Source organism: Saimiri boliviensis, chromosome 12, assembly GCF_048565385.1.
Source record: "Saimiri boliviensis isolate mSaiBol1 chromosome 12, mSaiBol1.pri, whole genome shotgun sequence".
NCBI classification, from domain to species: Eukaryota; Metazoa; Chordata; class Mammalia; order Primates; family Cebidae; genus Saimiri; species Saimiri boliviensis.
Genome location: NC_133460.1, coordinates 80,777,048 through 80,801,782, shown reverse-complemented (window position 1 = coordinate 80,801,782; position 24,735 = coordinate 80,777,048). Strand labels below are relative to the sequence as shown.

Genomic DNA, 24,735 nt, shown 5'->3' with positions numbered 1-24,735 from the left:
CCTTTCTCTGAATAGCCACTTAAAGAGTAGCCAGTAATCACCATTTCCTACAAATTGCTTTATACTAATATATAATTTCATTATTTAAGTTTTACCTCCCCAGATAATTTATAAGCTTCCTAAATGCAAGTATTACTTAATATTTCTCATTTTTCCCTCAAAAAAACCAGAAGACTGGGTACACAGGTACCTAACCCATATATTTTTAAGTGATTAATTCTCTTATTTTCAAATCAAATATGACTATGATTCTAGATTAAATCACTTTACAGCAAACTTCAAAGAGCATGTAAACTTTTTTGCTGCAATAATTTGGAACTTGGTTTAAAACACACAGAGTCAGAAATTACTCATACAACACCCCCTCCCCCACCAACTTTTTTTTGAGACTGGGTCTTACTCTGTCACCCAGGCTAGAGTGCAATGACACAATCATGGTTCACTACAACCTAGCTCTCCTGGGCTTAACTGATTCTTCCATCTCAGTCTCCCAAGTAGCTGGGACTACAGATGTGCACCACTATGCCCAGCTAATTTTTTTTTCTTTCTTTTTTTTTTTTTTTCAGAGAGATAGGGTTTTACCATGTTGCCCAGGCTGGTCTCAAACTCCTGGTCTCAAGCAATCTGCCCGCCTCAGCCTCCCAAGGTGCTGAGACTACCGACGTGAGCCACCACAGCCTGGCAGAAATCACCTTTTTAATAGGTAGGAATTAGGAGAAAAATCTGAACTAATTTGTCCAAAATGACATAAGGACCACTGAATTCAGTATAGGAAAAGGATTATTTTCATCTCTTGCTCCTTTCTTCTTCTGCTTGTCATTTTGCTATCACAGAGATTTAGAATAAGCAGATTTTGATTTGTAATACATGAGGGGAGGGAAGAAAATAAAAAGATGTACTGCTATTTGACTGGAAGAACACATTATCATGTGATTCATTCCCACTCAACTTCACAAAATAATATAAACGGTTTAATTTTTCTCTAGGTCTATACAGCACCTGCCTCTATGATTAGAAATTCCACTCCCCGGATGTCCCCATCTTAGTAGATGGCACTAAAATCCATACAGTTTCACAACCCACAAATCAAGACTCATCCTTAATTCCTCCTTTACTCACCACATTAATCCATAAGCAAGCCTAGTCAATTCTATCTCAAAAACAGATCTTGTATTCCCCTTCCTCTCTTCCTATCCACTGTCGTAATCTTAGTCCAGGCCACCATCATTTCTAACATGAATGAAAACAGTCTTCCTAACTGGCATCCATACTTCCATCTTGTCCACCACCCTCCTCTGAGTCCATTCTCCACACAGAAGCAAATGTTCTTCTTAAAATAAATTACAATGCTCCCTGCTTAAAGCTCTTCGGTGGTCTCCCAAGTATCTTACTCTGTTCTAGCTGCTGTAACAGAGTACCATAGACTGGGTGACTTATTTCTCACAATTCTGAAGGCTGGGAAGTCTAAGATCAAGGCACTAGCAGATTTGGTGTCTGGGGAGGGCCTACTTCCTGGTTCACAGATGGCCATCTTCTCACAGAGCTCTCTGGGGTCTCTTTTATAAGGGTATGAATTCCATTTATAAGGCCTCTTCCCTCATGACCTAATCACCTCTCAAAGGCCCCACTTCCAAATGTCATCACACTGGAGAATACGTTTCAATAGGAGGACATAAACATTCAATCTGTAGCATCAAGGCACTTAAAGTAAAAGTTAATCTCTTTATAAAGGCCTGCAAGAAACAGCAGTATCTGGTCTTGGGCCTTTTTCTTCAACTCCATTTTGCACCACTCTCCCCACTGTACACATATTCCAAAAAGCTGCCATAGAGTCTCAGCTCCTCAAATACTCTTCCTATCCTTCCTATCTCAGGCCTTTGCACCTGCTATTCCCTGCTTGAAATGTTCTTTCTCCCATTCTTCAAAAGGCTAGATCCTTCTCATCTTTTAGGTCTCAGCTCAAATGTCACCAACTCAGAAGGGCCCTTCCCTATGAATATCCCCTCCTCAAAAAAAAAAAATATTCGCCACTTTATCCTTTTGTGTTTCTTTTCTGTAACACTTACATCTCTGGCAATATCTTATTTGTCAATTTATTTTCTGTCTGACTCTACCACTGGAATAAATAAGCTGCATAAGGATGAGAACCGCATCTGTAATGTTCTTGACTACATCACCAGCATGTGGGATGGTACCAGGCTTGTAGCTAGCACCACATCTATGTTCTAAGCATTGAGAATATGGCAGTGAATAAAACAGACGAAAATTCCTCCCCTCATGGAGATAACATTTTATTATTATTTAAGCAATAAACGAGGTAAGTAAATTACAAAGTATATTCAAAGGCAACAACTGCTGCTACAGAGAAAAATAAAGCCAAGATGGCAAGGCAGAACCAGAGTGCTATAATTTTAAATATGAAGTCAGGGAGTTCTCACTTCAAAAGGTCTTATTAGAGTCAAGATGTTAAGGAGCTGAGGAAGCCAACAATCCAAGAAAAGAAAACAGTAAGTGCCATCACCCTGAATGTGCAACGTGCCTAACATATTCAGGGAACGGCATGAAAATCAGTATGACCGCAACAGAAAGCATTAGAGGGAAGGCTAGAAGATGAGGTCAGAGAAGTAACAGGGGGACAGAAACAGGGACTGATAGAAACGGTAAAGGCTTTAGTCTTATTCTGAATCAGAGAGGAAGCTACTAGAACACTGTGGGCAGAGGACTGCCATGAGCTGAATTACTTTTATCACTTAGGCTGTTATGCTAAGAACAGAGTATTCAGAAGGGATCAAGAATAAAGACAAAGAGGGCCGGGCGCGGTGGCTCAAGCCTGTAATCCCAGCACTTTGGGAGGCCAAGGCGGGTGGATCACGAGGTCGAGAGATCGAGACCATCCTGGTCAACATGGTGAAACCCCGTCTCTACTAAAAATACAAAACATTAGCTGGGCATGGTGGCACGTGCCTGTAATCTCAGCTACTCAGGAGGCTGAGGCAGGAGAATTGCCTGAACCCAGGAGGCGGAGGTTGCGGTGAGCCGAGATCGCGCCATTGCACTCCAGCCTGGGTAACAAGAGCGAAACTCCGTGTAAAAAAAAAAAAAAAAAGAATAAAGACAAAGAACACAGTGCAATTATCCAAGTAAGAGCTGATGGTGGTTTGGCTGACAATGAGGCATGGTCAGACTGAATATATTTTGAAGCTAGCACCTACAAGATATCCCATCATGCTTTCTCTGAAAGAAAGAGACATGTCAAGACTCTAGAAATTCTGACAGCAATGGAAAGATGAGTTGCTATTTACCAAGATATACAAGATTTGAAAGTAGTAGGAATGTATATCAAAAGTTACGTTTTAGACATGTGACATTTGAGATGTCTATTTGACATCCAAGAGGAAATGTGGACTGTGTAGCTGGATACAGAATATAGAGGGCTAGGTGGAAGATGAAATTTTCGGAGCTATTGGGTACTTAGAGCAGGATGAAATCACCAGGAGAAATAAACAAAGTGAACAGTCCAAGGCCTGACCCTCAAGATTTCATAACATTTAACAGAAAGAGATGAAAAAGAACCAGCAAGTGAGACAGAAAAGAAATGACCAATAAGACTGAAGGTAAATGAAGACTGTAGTATCCTCAAAGCAAAATAAAGAAAATGTTTCCATTAAAGAAATGACCAGTAAGACTGAAGGTAAATCAAGAATGTAGTATCCTCAAAGCAAAATGAAGAAAACATTCCCAAAATGTTTCTTAATGTGAAGGGTCACTGGTAACATGGATTAGAACAGTTTCAGTGGAGTTATAGAGGAAAAAGGCTGACAAGCTTAGATGTAAGGCAAAATGGAAAGACAGGAAGTAGTGATGTAGTGCAGACAACTCTTTCAAGGAGTTTTACCATAAATGAGTTGTTTTGTTTAATTTTGTTTTATTTTTTGTTTTTTAAAGGTGGAAGAAATCACAGTATGACTGCATGTTTATTAAAACAATCTAGTAAAAATGAAAAAACTAATGATGGAGGATAAGAAAGAAATGCAGCAGCAATGCCCTTCAGGTCAGAAGGGATGAAATCTAGCGAACAAGTTGAAGAGGTGAACTTAGAAAGAAGCAAAGATGATCCATCTATAGTAACTAGAGGGGAGGATAAATAAAGATGCTAGCAGGTGCGCAGATGTGACTGAGAGAGTTTATGGAATGAAATGACAGCCTGTGGGCCAAATCTGGCCTGCTGCCTATTTTTGTAAATTAAGTTTCACTGGAACACAGCCACACTCACTCATTTACATATTGCCTATGGCTTCTTTTGTGTTACAATAGCTGCACCAGAAACCATATGGCCCAGAAAGCCTAAAATATTTACTATCTGGCCATTTACAGCAAAAGCCTGCCAACCTTGGTATAATGGAATAATCCAACTGTTACTCTCTGAGTTGAGTGTCAGATATCAGGCTATCAGGAAAGAAGGTAGGCAAGGATATAAGAAACTACAGCATTTAATGAGAGAATAACACAATAACAAATTATGTATCATTCCTAGTTTCTGGAGCCCAAAGTGAATATTCTATGAGTAATCAAGCATCACTTTAATTTTGCTTCTTATCTTTAAATAATTTTTTTTTTAATAGAGATGTGGTCTCACTATGTTGCCCTGGCTGGTCTCCAACTCCTGGGTTCAAGCAATGTTCCCACCTCGGCTGCTCAATGTGCTGGGATTACAGGCATGAGCCACCTCCCCAGCCCTTAAATGTTTTTACATCTATTGCTACATTAGCTTCAAACTGGCTTTATCTCTAAGGAGAAGGGTATGGCTTTGACTATTACTAAGATAACTCTCAAAAAGGGAAAAGAATAAATAAATAAATTATATAACATCTCTTCTTATCTTTCCCTTTTTGAGAAAGGTTTACATAAATGTATATATAAAATGGCATTCCAAGTTAAATGCTATTTTTCTAAAAAACCTTCAAGACAGATGAATATAAGAGCTTTTGCCATAATGAGTAATTTTACAATATTTCATTATACTTAATTTATATTTTAGCATATAAAAATGACTTTATATTAAAAGAAGCATACACATTTTTTCAAAGAAATCTCCATCTTAGTAGAAAGGGCCAAAATTTTCGCTTGGCTTTCCAAGTGCCTCATACATAGATTTATCAAAAACAGTCACCTTATTTTCCACTACCTCATTCCCAAAGAACACATATTGTTACAGTGAAACTAATCTCTACTCCAACCTGGATCAGCCTATAATCATTTTCAACTCTACCCGTTCTTCAATTACTCTCTGTACCTATCAAAGCCACATTCATAAGTAAAAACACATTTAGAAACACATTTAAAGTTGTATGTTCTTCAGGAAACCTTCCTAAATGGACCAACTTGCTCATTTCCTTTCCATCAAAATTGACTTAAAATACAATTGTGCATTCATTTATCTGTTTTTTCTTGTATATTAATCTGAATTCCTTAACTAGAAGCACTTTCAAGGCAAGGAATTCTTCTTATTCTTACATATTACATAGATGCCAAGCACCACAGTCATTATTCTCAACACGTTTGTTGATCTGTGCAACCGAAATAAATAAAAATGTGCTGTATGTCCACCATCCACTTAGTCTAGTATTCAGGCAGTTGCACATACTCATACATAAGTGACACTCAATAAATGTTTGTAGGCTGAATGAAAGAGGATTGAATGCATGCATAAATGATGAGTAAATAAAGAGAAACTTTTATAAGGTATAGTAAAGTGGCAAACTACAGAAGGACGTGAATGATCAATCTGAAGCTTCAGACCTCAATTCATAAAGGCCATATATTCATTAGAACACTTCCTGCTGCAATACAATTCAAACCAATTTATACATAGAATTTTGGCCCAAGGACTGAGGAGGACACCAGGGTAGCTCACAAAATCAAAAGAAAACTAGGTACCACTTACCATGTTCCCTGAGATTGAAACTGGTACTACCACCATCCATCTCCCATCTCCTCATGGCTTCACTTTCTCTCCCTATACAGATGGGCTTTTCATACACATGGTAAAGAATGTCACCAGCACCTTCCAGATTAACAATTTCAGAGAAAAGGTAGTATCTTTCTCCTAGTATGCACCCATCAATTTCAGAAATGGATTCTGACTGGCTCTGCATGAATAACAGCATTCACTGTTGCAATAGGGATGACCAGGCTCAGGTTATAAGACAGTAAGACTGACTGACAGCCCACAAACCACTCAGAATAGGGGAGGGGTGGTTCCCTAAATGAAGAGATACTGAGTTGGCAAAAACAATATATGATCTGTCTTTTACCAGCCACGACCTTCAACAAAGCAATTTGAATCAGGAATTGATGATGAGCATACTATATTCTGAAATTATTTGACTTTCTTCATGAAATGAGACCCATGTGAAGCCCACTTAACTTTCTGAAACTTCGTATCATGTACCTTCATTCTAATATTCTGACACTTGTTTCATGCAGCCATACCAGTCACAACTTTATATTTTTAGTCGGACTTTGCTCGCAACTTTTCAATATAAATTAATACAAATCATTTTGGTCAATCACCATATAGCAGTCTCTTATTTACTTCAATGCAACTAAAGCTTTGATTCTTCATTACTCTTCCTGAGTAGTTTGGATCAAATAGTAGAGACTGAATATTCCTTAACCAAAATGCTTGTAAGTAGGCCAGGCACAGTGGCTCACGTCTGTAACCCAGAGGCTCACACCTGTAATTCCAGCACTTTGGAAGGCTGTGGCAGGCAGATCACTTGAGTTCAGGAGTTCGAGACCAGCCTGGCCAATATGGTGAAGCCTCTTCTCTACTAAAAGTACAAAAATAAATTAGCCAGGCATGGTGTCATGTGCCTGTAGTCCCAACTACTCATGAGGCTGAGGCAGAAGAATTATTTGCACCCAAGAGACAGAGGTTGCAGTGAGCTGAGAAGATCGTGCCACTGCACTCCAGCCTGGGTAGGAGAGTGAGACATCTCAAAAAAAAAAAAAAAAAAAAAAGCTTGGAACTAGAAGTGTTTCAGATTTCAGGTTTTTGTGGATTTTGGAATATCTGCATTATACTTACTGGCTGAATATCCAAAATCCAAAATGTTCCAATGATTATTTCCTTTGAGCATCATGTCAGCACTCAAAAAGTTTCAGATTTTGGAGTATTTTGGATTTCAGGTTTTCAAATTTGGGATACTCAACCTTAGGAAAATTCTCAGCATTCAGCATTACATTATCTCTTCAGGAATAAGACAGTACCCATGTGACTCTCATGGTAAGAAGTCAAACAAATGTTATATACATGACAAAGTTACTTAATGACATAAATGATAATGTGGTACCTAACTTAGGTCTATTGCTCTCTACTCTCTGTACATTATTTTCTGACAAAATCAAAACTCATGCCTTTGTAAAAAATGGCCCTGAACAGAAAGCCATTTGCTGGTGAAGTTCAGAGAAGAACATGGTTATGACAACTAAAGCAATAATGTAAAGTGATATAGTCTACTTCGGCTATTTTAGCAATTACATATACAATCTTATTCCTAATTTAGGGTTATAATTATGTGTATACTTACTGCATTTAAAGGAATTTTATGATACTGTAGTATCCAAGAATCTTAGGATTTCAAAGATCCCAGGACCTATCCAACACAAACAGTAGTGATATCTGTGTTTCCAGGGTAGAAAAAACATGTTTTTTACATGGGTACAATATTTTCCACTACATTTCCAAAGCTTTCCATACAATACATAGATTTGTTGGCATATTTTTCCTTCTTTTTTGTCTACACCCAGCCATTCACATGGTTGTCTTCAAGAAACCAATCATAACACTAAAGTGATTCCCAAGTCCCTTTCCTGATTCATAATGAAGACGCAATTAGTCATAATGTAAACATGTATCAGGTAATTTTTCTTTAGGTACATTGCTTTGCACTTACTAGACCAAAACAACACTCTTCTGGCCATTCACATAGCTTTGAGACATCTATCTACCATCTTTATTACCAATGTTCATTACCCAGAAGTCTTTGATGCCACCTTTCTATTTAGAAGAATGATATAGTTAAAGTGATCTTTGGATCTCTAATAAATACTATGTTAAGTAATAAACTATGAAACCAAAAATTACTTTCTTTTGCTTAGATTAAAATGAAAACTCATGTTTAAGTTTTATTTTGGCCAAAAAAATAAAACTATAACTTATGAAAACTCATGTATATGTAAACTACAGACTAAGTGTCTCTTATTTGAAATGCTTCGGACCAGGAATGTTTCATAGTTCTCTCTTTTTTTTTTAGGATTTTAGAATATTTGCATTATACCAGTTGAGCATCTCAAATCCAAAAATTCAAAATCCAGAATGTTCCAAAGAGCATTTCCTTTGAGCACCATGTCAGAACTGAAAAAATACCGTATTTTGGATTTTCTGATTTGGAATACTTAACCTGTATTTTACTTTATTCAGTCCAATATTAAAATGTATTAACTTCCTACTTAAATAGACTACATACTCCAGTATTTCAATCTTTACCATACCTCTTTCTTCAGGAACAAAAGGCACACAATTTAACACTTGCACAATGTCACAATCAGGAACAATGATCAAAAGAAGAGATGGTATCTGGAAATGAAGACCAAAATTTAAAAACTTTGTAAAATCTGTTCAATTACACTAAACATGTAATGTAGGTGTATAAAGAAATATAAAAAAAAAAAAACTAAAACCTCTCTACACTTAAACATATATTATTGATGCCCAGTGATAACATATCATAAATTTGCAAAAGTCACATCCTAAAGCTGAGAATCAATCTAACTCAATATCTTCATTTATTACAAGAAAAAGAAAATGAGGCTTGTCCAACGTCACAAAACTGGAACTAGTATCTGGATCTGATTGCAACTCAGTTATCGTACCACCATAATACTAACCTTTAATGTTCATTTCTGGTTATCTAACATCCTATGAAAATTGCTCACCATGAGAAGCCAATACCCATATAGAACTGAAATACAGCCTACACACCTGGTACCAGATAATAAATAAAATAAAAAAGACAAAAACCCTTTTCTTCCGCTTATAGCACTATGCCACAAAACCTTCGGTAGCATACCTGAAGGAATATGGGCAAGATTCAAGTCTCCTACCATTTTAAAAAAAAAAAAAAAAGCTCTATTAAGTGCTATAAAGTATGCAGTTACACAATGTTTCAATGAGAACAATTCTAAAAAACTACAAACAGAAAAGTAAACAATAAAAATACACTTAAAGGGCATTTAAGGTATATCTCAAAGGTACAGATTTAGGCTAAAGTATATTCCCTCTGTAATGTTTCAAGACATATAAACTTCTGGGATTACAGCATTTACCAGGGAGAAAACTAACAGAATCTAAAGTGTGACCATGGCAAAAAATTGAAGCATTTAAAAGCTCATATATTATCAATGCATATACTGGGTGTTCATTGTGGTGGTTGTCCTTTGTCCTTCCATAAAACCAGATATAAAACGTTTTAATTGATAATTAAACTTATTTTCACTGCAACAAGAAGGAAACATTCGGTTGTGTAATAAAGCCACATTTTATTCTCCTCCCCCTTTTGTTAACAATTTTCTGTATCTAGGGATGATCTAATTTATAGTTTTTATAGCAAAAATCAACATTGTCCACTATGCTTACCTTCCCCAGGAAATCCTAACATCCTCAAAGTGTTAACAGAACACAACGTCTCTTTATAAATTTCAGAAAAGATAATTTTGCTGAAAGTGAATGCATTATAAATTTGCAGTTAAACTCTGAAAATGTTAGGAAATTTCACTGAATTAATTTAAATGTTTTATATCTATTAAACCTGAGGATACCAACCTTAGCATACACTTAAATCAGACCCCTTGCTGCAGAAAAAGCAATTTAAAAAGCACCAGCAACTAGATCTAATATCGCTTTCCAATTAATAGAATTCCTATCCTGACGGTTTGGTGTCTTCACGTTTTATCACCGTGACAACTGTACAAACTTCAACATTCTCATGAATTCCTTAAACACTGACTTATTTTATTTTTTTAGTGTTTTTTTAGACGTTTGACAACATACTCAACAATGTTTGCACTAAAGCAGCTCACATACACTACTTGCTCTCATATTTAAACCTAAAAAGAAAACTGAGTCTTAACTGTTGTATCCTGAACTTTAAAGCTACATCTGTTTGATCGGTCCACTTAAGAATTAAAACATTTTTCCGTATATACATTCACTCTATATGCTTTTCAATTACCACAGCCACCTAGGAAGAGACTCTACTTGACAAAGAGGACACAATGTAAAGAAAAGAGTCAAAATGGACCCTACATGTGAGAAAGCCAGTTACAAAGAAACCCATCTGCCACTGGGTGTGGTTGGGGTCTGAGGGGAAGAGCACCTTTGGCCAACTGTGGAGAAGAGCGAGCGCGTCAGGGAGCTGGGCATCTCTGCAAGATATGGCCCCCAATGACCATAGGCTTGGCCCGCAATAGGGTCGCCGTCGAGTAGGGCCTGCGAACCTACAGCTCGAGGGGTGCAGTCTGCGGGATACCCTTGCTATCTCCAGCAACCACGAAACCCGCCGACTGAGTGCTTCGAGTGCCGCGCGCCCAGCTTCGCCCCAAACACCGCGCCCGATCCGCCCCTTCCTCCGGGGTTCCGCTGCCCCGCGTGGAGCGCGGAGGCACACCGTCTCGCACTCCCACCCAGCTCCTAGAATGTGGGAGAGTGTAAAGTTCGAAAAACCGGACGTAAAGCAAGCCCAGGTTAAGAAAGTACGCGGCGGCTCTAGCAGCCTGCAAAAGCGCTGGGCTAGAAAAGCCCCGACTTCTCAAGGAAAACTTTGCGGCAAGTTAGGCGGAAGCGCTGAATGGCCGGGACTATTTAACTGGCGCTTCCTCTCACAAGAGGCGGATCCCTCGACCTGTTTGGGGAACCCTGACACCCCCAAAACTCGCCCTTTGCCTGCTGGCTGGCCCGCTAGAAGTCCCGGCATCCTAAAAGGTCTGGGCAGTCCCGCTCACGGGAGTACCTGTCGTAGTCCCCATTGCCTGCGAGTCCCTGATGGCGGCCATTACACTTCCATCCGGGTATTGCCGAAAAGCTGATCGCAGCGCTACAGGGAGCGCACGCTACGGCGGAAGGATCTGCGCTGCACCTGAGACAAGCGGAAGAGAACGGAGGCCGGCAGGGTTCGCGCGCGGCCTGACGAGATAGGCCTGGGTTCGCCGCTGACCTCTCTACCTAGCCCGCGGCCCCGGCGCGCCACTTCAGTGACCCACTACTTCGTTGCTCACCAGCAGCGGCTGATCCTACTGCCAGTGGAATGGCAGACAAACGTCCATTCTGTGCTCTCCAAAGTAGACACCAGGAGCAGGAACTGTATGCACTTGGCAACCCCTTGCTGACTGGGAATGGTCTCCACCCTGAGATTTTAACCAGTTCCGGTTTAGCAAATGGCGCCTCCCCACCCCTTGCTTCTGACTCGCGGGTTTCAGCAGCTATTGCAGCCCATGTCAACGAAAGAAGCTGCCGCCAGTAGCTCTAGAAGACACATTGAATTCCAAACATGTACCTATTAAGTAATTTATCTCTAAACTGTCTTTACAATGAAGGAGGCCCTCATCCCCTTCAAAGGAATACTTCCCCTACCTCACAACAACAGGGCTGAACAAAGGTCAGTTAATATGGTTGGTATTGGTTTTACCCCAAAGGCCAGTATGGCTCTTCTGTCCTTTAGAAATCCAACCTATTAATTGATACCTCCCTTTCTACATAAATTACCTTCCTTTTAAAAAAGGGGCAGGGGATGAGTGGCAGCCGATATTCAAGCAAAAACAAAAAACCTTGGCGAGGAAGGATACACAATAAATTAAAAGTGAAACTATGATCCGATTTTTCACATCTTTTTTCCTGATGTTCCACGTTTTCTTAAGTAGTTTGTATGGCATTTACAATCTAATCTTTTAAAAAACTTTTAAATATATGATATGTATTTTTCATTTTCTTAGAGTAGGCTTTTGAAAATGTCAACCTGTAGCCAAATGCAAGATTTTCTCCTTCATTTAATAAAAACCACACTGAGAAATCCTCACTTTGACTTTCGTAAGCCTTCTTCATTATTGTGTTTATTGGGCTACACAATTCCACCTAGAAGAGGCGAATGAGCAGAAATTCACATTGGTCATACTTACTGTGTAAAACACACAAGGAGAAATCTTCTGTAAATACCAAAGGGGATGCCCTTATGGAATGAGGAACTTGTTTACAAAGTGGATTTTATCCCACATTGTACATCACCCATCTATATCCAGGACCTCATTAACATGCAAGCCAAACATGCACACACATCACAGCAGAAAGAGAGAGAACACAATTTTTTTTTTTCTTTTTGAGACAGAATTTCGCTCTTGTTGCCCAGGCTGGAGTGCAATGGCGCAATCTCGGCTCACCACAACCTCTGCCTCCTGGGTTCAAGCAATTCTCCTGCCTCAGCCTCCTGAGCAGCTAGTATAGGCGTGTGCCACCACACCCAGCTAAATTTTGTATTTTTAATAGAGACAGGGTTTCACTATGTTGACCAGGATGGTTTCAATCTCTTGACCTCGTGATCCACCGACCTCGGCCTCCCAAAGTGCTGGGATTACAGGTTTGAGCCACTGCTCCCAGCCAGGATTTTTTTTTAAAAAAATAGTAAAAAATGATTAAGTTGGAAACATGGGCGGAGTTGTTTGTTCTGTGTTTTGATGTCGTTTTTGTTTTTCAGATTGATATTTCATCACTCCCTCCTCTGCACTATTCACATTATAACTTTATTTTCACTTCTACATATATGTTCACCTACAAAATCTTGCAAACCTGCATTTATGTTATAGAAGAATTGGGGAAAGTTAAAGTAAATTAAAATATTAGTCTTACCTTACCTCTTCCCCTTTCTCTTCCACCATTCATATTACCTCTTCCACCATTCACATAACCTTTTTTTCTTGCCAACCTCTATGTTCAAAACCTGAAAGGTTTCTCTTGATCTCCTTTCAGGTTTTGAACATAGAGGTTAGCAAGGGGAAAAAAGGGGGGTGGGTGGGGACAGTGAGGGAGGAGAGGAGAGAGTAGACTGAATCAAGAAGGAAGGGAAGAAGATTAAAAGGGAGAAAAAGATACAAAAGGGAGAAGGCTGAATCATAGCTTAGGAAAGGATTCTGGAATACTTTTTTACTTGAGAAGGATAGTTAGTGGGGATAGGGCATTTAGATTAATGCTTTAAATAGTTGATCCCTCTGAAGACCTTACTACTGCTTACTACCTGACAGCATTTAACCTCTGAGCTTCTCAGAGCTGTGGAACGTGTAACTAACGTTACATGTTGTTTGATAAATTGAAGACAGAACTCAACACCATTGCACCAGGAGTGTAATAGAAATGATAAAAGTGATGGTGGTGGTGACAGTAATGAAGTTTCCATCTTGATTACAAATTTCTTTCTGCTTTGCAATACACAAGCGATGCCAGGTGCAGTAGCCTGTGCCTATAATCTCAGCAATTCAGGGGGCTGAGATGGAAGGATAAAAAAATAAACATGTACAATTCATGGACACTGTGTCATAAAGCAATTCACCTTAAGACAGTGAAACTTTCTCCTAAAAATAATATATAAATGGAAATTAGATTTTCCCTCTAGGGATTCTTGCCTGTAAATCATACCAACAAGCTTTCACAAAAAATGTAAACATGCTTTTAAGACATAGGTTGGTTGGTACATCATAAGCACTATGATCATAATTAGAAGATTAAATGATAGTAATTTGGATAGTAAGAGTCTCTTTAAAATGTCTCTTTTCTTTTTGCTGATCTCTGAACTCACACCCAGGTTCTTTACCCCCAACAATACAATCAAGTGCACCAGAATTGGGGGGAAAAAAAAGAGAGATACAAAGAGCCTGGGTGATACGGCATAAAGGTTACACACCTTGGTCAAAGATATTATGGTTTAATTACTTGTGGCAATCTATCATACAAGTGTTAATTGAGCTTTAAGTATTATCCTTCCCAATGTTATTTTCAATTTTGTTATTTAATATTTATTCAGCAGACATTTTCTTGACTACCTATTATGTGCCATGAAATTGCTAACAATAAATAAGACATAATTCCTCGTGGAGGGCCATCGGTTCAATGAAATTTTCTTGAATATTTAAAAAATTTTATGATCCAACAAAGCAATTCTAAAGATGAGATTTCAGACACTGTAACAGAGGATGAGAAAGATTTTTCTTTAGGTTGACATCCCTGCCAGTTTCCTCTCAGTTCACATTTCTTAGATGACCAAGACATTTTTATTAAGTTTTAATGAAAGTATAGTCCCTCTTTCTTAGTTCTTTTCATGGATACTATATTCAACCATAAAGAACATTAAAATGAACTGTATAAACTATATTGGTCTTACCTAAATATTTTAGGGTACCTCTCCCCATCCCTAATCACATAAATTCTTCCTAAGAATCTCTGCATTCTGAGGGCAAGATAATAGATAGTACAGTTAATTCAAGTCCTTAGAAAAAGAAAAAGAATTAAGTGGAATACTTGTTAATTACATTTAAGAACAAACCTGGTACACATAGAGGTTATATATCCTCCTTTATATTCTCTTTTATGCACACAGAACATTTTATTATTTAAAGTTTTAAAGAATAAAAAAGTATAGGGTTTTTCTTTTTGTTTGTGGCGATTAATTTGTTTTTTTGTCTAAAGTGTTTTAAAAGATAAATCTGATTTGTGTGAGACCAATGCCACATGGACTATGTTAATATCAATAAATTATACTTGAGAACTTGCAAAAGTAGATTATTATGACTCATTACATTGCTCTAAAATTTCCAAGTTACATCCACCTGCAAATTTCTCTAACTCTTCCCTTAAGAAAAAAAAAAAAAAAAGATTGTTTTCTTGTTTTAAATCAGTGTGTGCCTTAATAATACTATATATGTAATTTCAGAAGTCATGAAGTTGTATTAATGTTGGTGTTCATGTTTTGTTAATGTCTGTTGGAGAAGTATGGAGTGTGGAGGAGGGTAGGTCTTAGCAGTATGTCCTAGAATGTCTGATGGAGTAAGTGAGAAACAATCATGAAATGAATGAAAAAGATCCAATAACTCATTGGATCATTTAGTTTTTGCATGCCTTATTCCTGTTGGCATTAGGAAACTTTAGAATGGTGAGGCAACCCAGGAAAGCTAGTACAAAATAGGACTTAAAAGTGTAATATTGCAATGATAAGAGCCTAATTTTAGAGGAAATAATTAAATGCAAGGAAGGAGGAAAAGCTCTATACAAGAGCTTTACATATTATGTGGAAAAGTATTAATTAGAGGCTGAAAACACAGAGGAGAGCATGTGGATGTACATAAAAGTATACACTAACACAGCTAGGATTGATATGAAAATAGATTTCAGAACATCTCAGCCAGATGGAGGAGACAGATGATGCTGTCACACTGTAAATTACAAGAGTGGCCCAGAGTTCAATAAACATTTTGGAATGCCTACCAAGTACCAAAGGATCCATGATCTGTCCCCATTCTTACAATCTTGTTACACAAGATTGAGTAACAATGTTGAGCAAACGAATCATACAACCTAGTTCATCTGGGAAAGTCCTGCTATATAATTATTTTCCCTAGCTTTCTCTCTTTTTCATAATCAAAAGTTTTATGTTTGGATGATAATTGTGTGGTCACTATAATGATGAAGGAAAACTGCTGAAAAATCTCATCTACTGAGAGTTAACGATCTCAGAGATGTTTGATCTCTCTTGCTTATCGTTCAGAGAAACTAAACAATTCTTTAATAAAAAGAAGGAAAAGCAAGAACAAGCTCATCAACAAATAGGAATTACAACAGTTGCTTGTGATGAGATATTGGGATGCATGGATTTGCAACAGTAATTAGTAGTGGTTTTGTGATGTCTGGTTTCTCAGCTCTAGGATTCTTTTATTCCTGTCTTTTTAAGCTCATACACTAGGTAGGGCCTGGTTTTCAACCTGACCTAAATGCACATTATCCAAAAGGAGAACACCAGTTGCCAAGACACATGTGAAGAGAGATATAAAACCAAACACATGCTTAAGGAAATTAGAGAATATCTTAGCATATAAAGCAAGAACAAGAAATCACTGCAAAAATATGGACATATATATGTGTCTATCTATATATACAGCAGTTGAAATAACACAATTGCTGGTTAAATAACAAGATGGCTACAATTAAAGAACAACTTTATGAGTTGTAAGAACAGATTGAAAAATTTTCTTATAATAATTCAGGAAAGCATAAAAAGATATTAAAAGAAAGTCAATGAAAAGACTAGAGTTGTGGAGGACAGAAGTAGAAGTGCCAATATCTGAAAATGGGAAGGCCCACATGAGAGAAGAGGAGAAAATACTTGAATAAAAGTTTTCTTTAAGTGGTTCATGGGGTGTCCAGCAACAGACAAAACGAAAAAAAAACAACAACAAAAAAAAAACAAACAAAAACCTGATACGTTATAAAGAAACTGAAGAATATCAAAGTGGAACTTCTAAAAGTTTCCAGAGATAAAAAGATCACTTATACAGAAGAAGAATCAGATTGAAATCATGTAGCTGTCACAGCACTAGGCATTGTATCTTCCCTCAGCTGTATCTTAAGCAGGAAGAAGTGAGAAAAAGCAAACAAAGGTCTTTCTTCTCATACGCTTTCAAATTTTACTGAAGAGAAAAACCTTGTTTAATGAAATTCTTATATTTTATCTGCCAAAATGGAATCACATACTCATCTCTAGAACAAATTGATGGCAAAGAAAACAGGATTGTTGTAATTGACTCAAGCCAATCATGACTTACACCCTGGGATGGGGAAAATTGACAACTGAGCAAAATAGTAGCTCTCATTAGCATAGAGGAAGGATGGATAACTTTTGGTTGGCATATAAAAATGATTGACATCTGTCAGTGCCACAAAAAATGGGAGAAAACCAGGCATTATAGAAAAACAAGAGTGCCTATAGTCTTAATAAGTCACAAGAATTACAGAGGTCAGAGGAATATACTAAACAACACAATAAGCAAAATCAACTATGAACTTTGTGAAACTGTATAAAACAGATGACCTGTTTTCTCAACCAAACAAAAAGTTAAAAAGAGATGATAGAGAAAACCTATAGATTAAGAGACTTAAATTATGTATCAATCAATCATTATGTGTGGAAGTTACTCGGATTTTGATTCAAGAAAACAGACAAAAACACATTTATGACATGTATGAGACAATTGGCAATATGAAAACAGGATATTTGATTATAGTGTTTTCTTAATTTTTAGATGTAATATATGTGTTATTATGTCTTTAAAGTTTATCATTTAGAGATACATGCTGAAATATTTACAGAAGTTTAAGACCACATTTCACATGTGTCCACAAGTAATAGTTCTTCACTTTAACTGATCCTGTCATCAAGATGACAAATATTCTTTAAAGACAAGAAAGCAGGGATGTGGCAAAAGGAACTGACCTTTTGGACAAAATGCAGAGATTCAACAGATTTAAATGAAAAATGTCCCTATGTAGACAGTAATTACCTCACTCTCTTTTTCTTTTTCCATCTCCCCAACCTCCTCAGGCAGCTGAGTAACTGAAAAATAGAAACTATCAACATCCAGCTACTAGCTCAAAGTCTGACAGATGAATTCAAAAAGTTGCTAAACAGGAAAGGAAGTAAGGACTGGACCTATACAATTATTGACACAGAAAGATTAATTTAAAAGTTAATAATAAAAGTCACTAATAAAACTCATGGGATCCAGATAAAATTTCTTCCCATCCAAAAAACAAAACAAAACCAAAAAGACTTAAGAAGAAAAGTTTTTAGGAGAGGATTCTGGGAAGACGGCAACATAGGAAGCACCAGGAATCAGTCAACAAGTGGTACTGGCAGGATATATCTGATATAATTACTTTGGAACTCTATAGAAGGCTTGCAGGGTAAATTGCCGTTTCTGTCAATTTCAGCTCATAGCTCTGCAATAGCTACCATCCCCCACCCTGTAGCCTCCAGCCAGGCAGCTGTGCACTTGTTCCTGTAGTCCCTTGCTTGCAGCTTGCTGGGACATGGTGGCAGTAAGGACCAAGTATTCATCCTCCAAATACTGGGGATCTGTGTTCTGACTGCTGATTGCCACTTCTGATCCTAGGAGTGCCCGCACAGAGGTAGTCGGCCATTGTTGCACCACCATCACCCCACCCCTCCTCCAAAGTGGCAAGTCCCTCCCCCTCCGGCTGAAGCAACTGCCAGGAGACTTAAAGGGCCAGCGCCTCTTTCCTTCCCTTCATTTTCCTTTTTGCCCTTTTGGGAGCCAAACATTAAAGAGTATGACATTCAAAGGCAACTGCATATCCAGGAGAAATAAGAAAGTCACTATACATGCCCAGGGAAAGACACAGGCTTACTAACACCTGAGGAGACCCTAGGTTTACATCTTAGGTTGATCCTTGGCATGGCATGGGTACAGCCTAAACCAAAACCCAAACAACATAAAACAGCAAACCCCAAGGGAAGGGGGAGGACTCTGATTACCAGTTGCCACATTATTAGATTTCCAGTGGCCAACTTTCAAGGAAGAAATCACAAAGCACACAAAGAAATAGGAAACTATGGCACAATCACAGGGAAAAAATAAACAAAACAAAAATTGCTCTGCAAGAAATGCTAAAGAGAGTCCCTGCAGTTTGAAATAAAAGGACACTAGAGAGTGAATCAAAGTCATATGAAAACATAAAGATCTTAATAAATACATGGACAGTTATTAAAACTAGTTCTATAGTGACAATAACTTGGGTTTTTGTTGGTTTGTTCTTTAAGACCAGGGTTTCACTCTGGCCCAGGCTGAAGGGCGGTGGTGCAATCTCAGCTCACTGCAACCTCAACCCCAGGCTCAAGTGATCCTCCTACCTCAGCCTCCAGAATATCTGGGACCGCAGGCACATGCCACTATGCCTGGCTAATTTTTTGTATTTTTTGTAGAGATGAAGTTTTGCCATGTTTCTCAGGCTGGTCTCAAACTCCTGGGCTCAAGCTAGCTACCTGCCATCCTCAGCCTCCTAAAGTACTGGGATTACAGCTGTGAGCCACTGCGCCAGGCCAACAGCAACTTGTAACTCCACTTTTTGTTTTCTATGTGATTTAAGAGACTAATAAATTAAAAAACAATGATTATTCTAAAAGCCACTATTCTTATAACTTTGGTTTGAAAGTCCATATTTCATTTTCTACATAATTTAAAAGACTAATGAATTTTAAAAACCAGTTACTAGTTTATGTTTTTGGATGCACAATATACAAAGATGTAATTTTGTGACATCAGCAATAAAAAGAGGTGGGCATGGAGCTGTAAAGGAGCAGGCTTTTGTATGCTATTGGAAGTTAATCTGGTATAAATTCACATTAGAGTGTTATAACTTTAAGAAGTTAAATATAATCCCCATGGTAACCACAAAAATAATTATAGAATATACGCAAAAAGAAATGAGAAGGGAATTAAAACATTTCACTATAAAAAGTCAACTAAAGTTAAAAGAAAACTGTAAGGCAGGAAATAAGGGACAAGAAAGCTATGAGTCATATAAAAAACAAAGCAAAATGACATAACAAAGTTCCTTCTTCTCAGTAATTACTTTAAATATAACTAAATTAAACTCTCTAATTAAAAGACAGAAATTGGCAGAACAGATAAAAATATATGATCCAACTGAATTCTGTCCACCAGAGACTGACTAGATTCAAAGACACAAATAGGTTGAATGTGAAAAGATGGAAAAATACATTTTATGCAAATAGTAAAAATGGAATTACCATATGATCCAGCAATTTCACTTCTGGGTATATTTCTTAAAGAATTAACAGCAGAATCATGAGGAGATATTTGTACACTGTATTCATAGCATCATTATTCACTATAGCTAATAGAAAACATAAAAAAATAAAAACCTAACATCCAGGTAATAGGAGCTCCTCTTTGCAGAGAAGAGAAATGAGAAGAAATTATTAAACAAATACAATAAAATGCCCTAGAACTGGAGAATATCACTTTCTATATTGAATTTCATCACCAAAATGACCACACTGGCCGGGCGCGGAGGCTCAAGCTTGTAATCCCAGAACTTTGGGAGGCTGAGGTGGGTGGATCACGAGGTCAAGAGATCGAGACTATCCTGGTCAACATGGTGAAACCCTGTCTCTACTAAACATACAAAAAATTAGCTGGGCATGGTGGCGCTTGCCTGTAGTCCCAGCTACTCAGGAGGCTGAGGCAGAAGAAGTGCCTGAACCCAGTAGGCGGAGGTTGCAGTGAGCCGAGATTGTGCCATTGCACTCCAGCCTGGGTAACAAGAGTGAAACTCCGTCTCAAAAAAAAAAAAAAAAAAAAAAAAAAAAGACCACACTAAGGTATATCACTATAGATTTTAGAACATCAGGATAGAAAGAGCCTAAAATCTTTTAGAGAGAAAAGAGAGGTCACATGCAAAAGATTATAAATAAAAATAAGGGAAAGGACTCCCTGTTTAATAAATGGTGTTGGGAAAACTGGCTAGCCATGTGCAGAAAGCAGAAACAGGACCCCTTCCTGACACCTTACACCAAAATTAACTCCAGATGGATTAAAGACTTAAACATCAGACCTAACACCATAAAAACCCTAGAAGAAAATCTAGGCAAAACCATTCAGGACATAGGTGTAGGCAAGGACTTCATGACCAAAACGCCAAAAGCAAGGGCAACAAAAGCCAAAATAGACAAATGGGACCTAATCAAACTCCACAGCTTCTGCACGGCAAAAGAAACAGTCAGTAGAGTGAATCGGCAACCAACAGAATGAGAAAAAATTTTTGCAGTCTACCCATCTGACAAGGGGCTGATATCCAGAATTTACAAAGAACTAAAGCAGATCTACAAGAAAAAAACAAACAAGCCCATTCAAAAATGGGCGAAGGATATGAACAGATACTTTACAAAAGAAGACATACAGGAGGCCAACAAACATATGAAAAAATGCTCATCATCACTGGTCATCAGAGAAATGCAAATCAAAACCACATTGAGATACCATCTCACACCAGTTAGAATGGCGATCATTAAAAAATCTGGAAACAACAGATGCTGGAGAGGATGTGGAGAAACAGGAACACTTTTACACTGTTGGTGGGAATGTAAATTAATTCAACCATTGTGGAAGACAGTGTGGTGATTCCTCAAGGACCTAAAAATAGAAATCCCATTTGACCCAGCAATCCCATTACTGGGTATATATCCAAAGGATTATAAATCATTCTACTATAAGGACACGTGCACACGAATGTTCATTGCAGCACTGTTTACAATAGCAAAGACCTGGAACCAACCCAAATGCCCAACGATGATAGACTGGATAGGGAAAATGTGGTACATATACACCATGGAATATTACGCAGCCATCAAAAACGATGAGTTCACGTCCTTTGTAGGGACATGGATGAACCTGGAAACCATCATTCTCAGCAAACTGACACAAGAGCAGAAAATCAAACACCATATATTCTCACTCATAGGAGGGTGTTGAACAATGAGAACACATGGACACAGGGAGGGGAACACTACACACTGGGGTCCGTTGGGGGGAAATGGGGGAGGGACGGGGGTGGGGAGGTGGGAAGAGATAGCATGGGGAGAAATGACAGATACAGGTGAGGGGACGGAAGACAGCAAACCACACTGCCATGTGTGTACCTATGCAACAATCTTGCAAGTTCTTCACATGTACCCCAAAACCTAAAATGCAATAAAAAATAAATAAATAAATAAATAAATAAAAATAAAATCAATTTCTTAACATATACACAAATAACTAGACAACAATGGAGTAATACTTTTAAATTCTAAGGCAAATTAAACAACTAAACATAAGAGTAGAATCAAGACATTTTTAGGAAGGGAAATGCTCTAAAACTACCTCTCTTGCACTTTTTCCCAAAATGGTAATGCTTCACTAAAATTAAGGCAGTAAACCAAGAAAGAATAAAACTCAGAAATCAGATAACAGGAAATGTAAGTCAGGAGAAAGTGTAAGAGAATCTCAGAATAATAGAAAAAGGAAGTGCCAAGAACAAAACAAAATTATCCACTGGCTTTCTGGGGAACTGTGTTAACCTCATTTACTCTAGAACAGAAGCCTGTCATCTGTAATATGAAATCTTGTTCCACCCTGTGGGACTGGGGTAGGCTAAGAAAGACAAATTCAAAATAACTAAATGGGGAAGAGTGAGCAGACAGCAAGAGCAAGAGTGAGAGAGAAGGGAAGGAAGGGAAGAAGGGAAGGGAAGGGAAGGGAAAAGGGAAGGGAAGGGAAAAGGGAGAAGGGAAGGAGAAGGGAAAGAAGAAGGGAATGAAGAAGGGGAAGGGAAGAGAATGGAGAAGGGAAAGGAGAAGGAAGGGAAGGAAAGGGAAGGGAGGAGGGAAGAAGGGGAAGAGGGAAGGAAGAGAGAACGGAAGGACTTCAACCAGCCTGGTCCACATGGTGAAACCCTATCTCTACTAAAAATACAGAAATTAGCCAGGCTTGGTGGTGCACACCTGTAATCCCAGCTACTTGGGAGGTCGAGGCAGGAGAATCACTTGAACCCAAGAGGTGGAGGCTTCAGTGAGCCTAAATTGAGCCACTGCATTCCAGCCTGGGTGACAGATTGAGACTCTGACTCAAAAAAAAAAAAAAAAAAAAAGAGCAATTAGAAACATTGTTAGAAAAATTTATATGTAATTATGGACATCAAATATTAAGGGTTCCTATTAAAAGAACAGAAATATATTCTATAGCTTCTAAGCCAAGAGGGGAATCAAAAGATAATACATGGTTATTTTCAATCCAGTCTAAGGAAGGAAAAAATAAAGACACAGTGATAAAAGATGGTAAACAGAAAATGTAAGTGTAAATATTGTGGTAAACGTAAGTTCAAGTATACCAATCATTTACTTTAACAGAGTAAGCTTACATATTGAGACAGATAGATGATGCTCAGAATATATCCCCAAAACAAATTCCATCACTGTGTTGCTTACAAGAGAAAACAATGAAACTATAAAGTTTGAGAGTAAAAGTTAGATACACCAAGAAAATACTAAACTATGGAAGATGGCGTTACCAAACCAAACTGGGCCAGTCTGCCTGCCCAACACAAAGCCAAACACAGAAACACCAGATTTTTGCAATGTAAAAGGGTTATTGTGACTGGACTGGCAAGAAGACAGGAGAGGAAACACTTAAACCTGTTTCCTCAAGCTGGGGGTTGGGCCAGGTTTTTGTTTTGGTTTGTTTTGGTTTGGTTTGGTTGTTGTTGTTATTGTTTTTCAAACAGGGTCTCCCTCTGTCGCTCAAGCTGAAGTGCAGCTCTTGAGTAGCTGGGACTACAGGAGCATGCCACCACGCCTGGCTAATTTTTATATTTTTTTGTAGAGCTGGGTTTCGCCACATTCTCCAATCTGATCTGGAACTCCAGGGTTTAAGTGATGCACCCACCAAGCTTGCCAAAGTGCTGAGAGCAAAGGTACGAGTCACCAGTGCTCAGCCTGGGTCAGGTTTTTTAAGTATAGGGTAATGAGGGGTAATCTGACTGGATCTTGCAATGAGGTGCTACTGGGAATCATGATGTGAATGGTGTCTTCTTCTTCTTCTTCTTTTTTTTTTTTTTTTTTTTTTTTGAGACGGAGTTTCGCTCTTGTTACCCAGGCTGGAGTGCAATGGCACGGTCTCGGCTCACCGCAACCTCCGCCTCCTGGGTTCAGGCAATTCTCCTGCCTCAGCCTCCTCAGTAGCTCGGATTACAGGCACGTGCCACCATGCCCAGCTAATTTTTTGTATTTTAGTAGAGATGGGGTTTCACCATGTTGATCAGGATGGTCTCGATCTCTTGACCTCGTGATCCACCCGCCTCGGCCTCCCAAAGTGCTGGGATTACAGGCTTGAGCCACCGCGCCCGGCGGTGTCTTCTTAATTCAGTCCCTGTTCCTTGGTCTGAGCACTTAGCTGTCACCAGTGGTTGTACACTTGGTTCACTGGGCATGCTCAGCATCCATGACCTTGGACCTGGGAGGTCCATAGCAAATGAAAAGCAATTCACAACTTTGTAACATAAAAGTTGAACCTGACTGGTCTGGTTCAGTTACAATAGGTTAAAAATATTAATATGAATCCAAAATATCATTTAAAGACAAAAGCTTTAATATGGATTAAAAATAGTCACTACAGGCCGGGCGCGGTGGCTCAAGCCTGTAATCCCAGCACTTTGGGAGGCCGAGGCGGGTGGATCACGAGGTCGAGAGATCGAGACCATCCTGGTCAACATGGTGAAACCCCGTCTCTACTAAAAATACAAAACATTAGCTGGGCATGGTGGCACGTGCCTGTAATCCCAGCTACTCAGGAGGCTGAGGCAGGAGAATTGCTTGAACCCAGGAGGCGGAGGTTGCGGTGAGCCGAGATCCTGCCATTGCACTCCAGCCTGGGTAACAAGAGCGAAACTCCGTCTCAAAAAAAAAAAAAAAAAAAAAAAAAAAAAAAAAAAAAAAAAAATAGTCACTACATAGTAATAATAAAAGGAACTACTAATGAATGAGGTATCATAATCAACTTATAATT

The 24,735-nt window shown here is 38.5% G+C and overlaps 1 protein-coding gene across 12 annotated transcripts in view; it reads right to left on the bottom strand.

The window, feature by feature from the left end:
• The window catches only part of ZNF518A (zinc finger protein 518A), a 36,329-nt gene extending 24,887 nt beyond the window's left edge, over positions 1-11,442 (bottom strand). For 4 of the 12 annotated variants that reach the window (XM_074382674.1, XM_074382673.1, XM_074382679.1 and 1 more), the window contains exons 1-2: positions 11,073-11,192; positions 8,557-8,641 (exon numbers count right to left, since the gene is read on the bottom strand). The gene's annotated coding sequence lies outside the window, so the exon portion shown is untranslated. Of the gene's footprint in view, positions 1-5,944; positions 6,834-7,592; positions 7,685-8,556; positions 8,642-10,439; positions 11,053-11,072; positions 11,193-11,337 lie in introns of those variants that run through there. The other 8 variants (XM_074382680.1, XM_074382678.1, XM_074382677.1 and 5 more) reach the window with 7 other exon arrangements.
• Between the last annotated feature and the right edge of the window lie 13,293 nt (positions 11,443-24,735).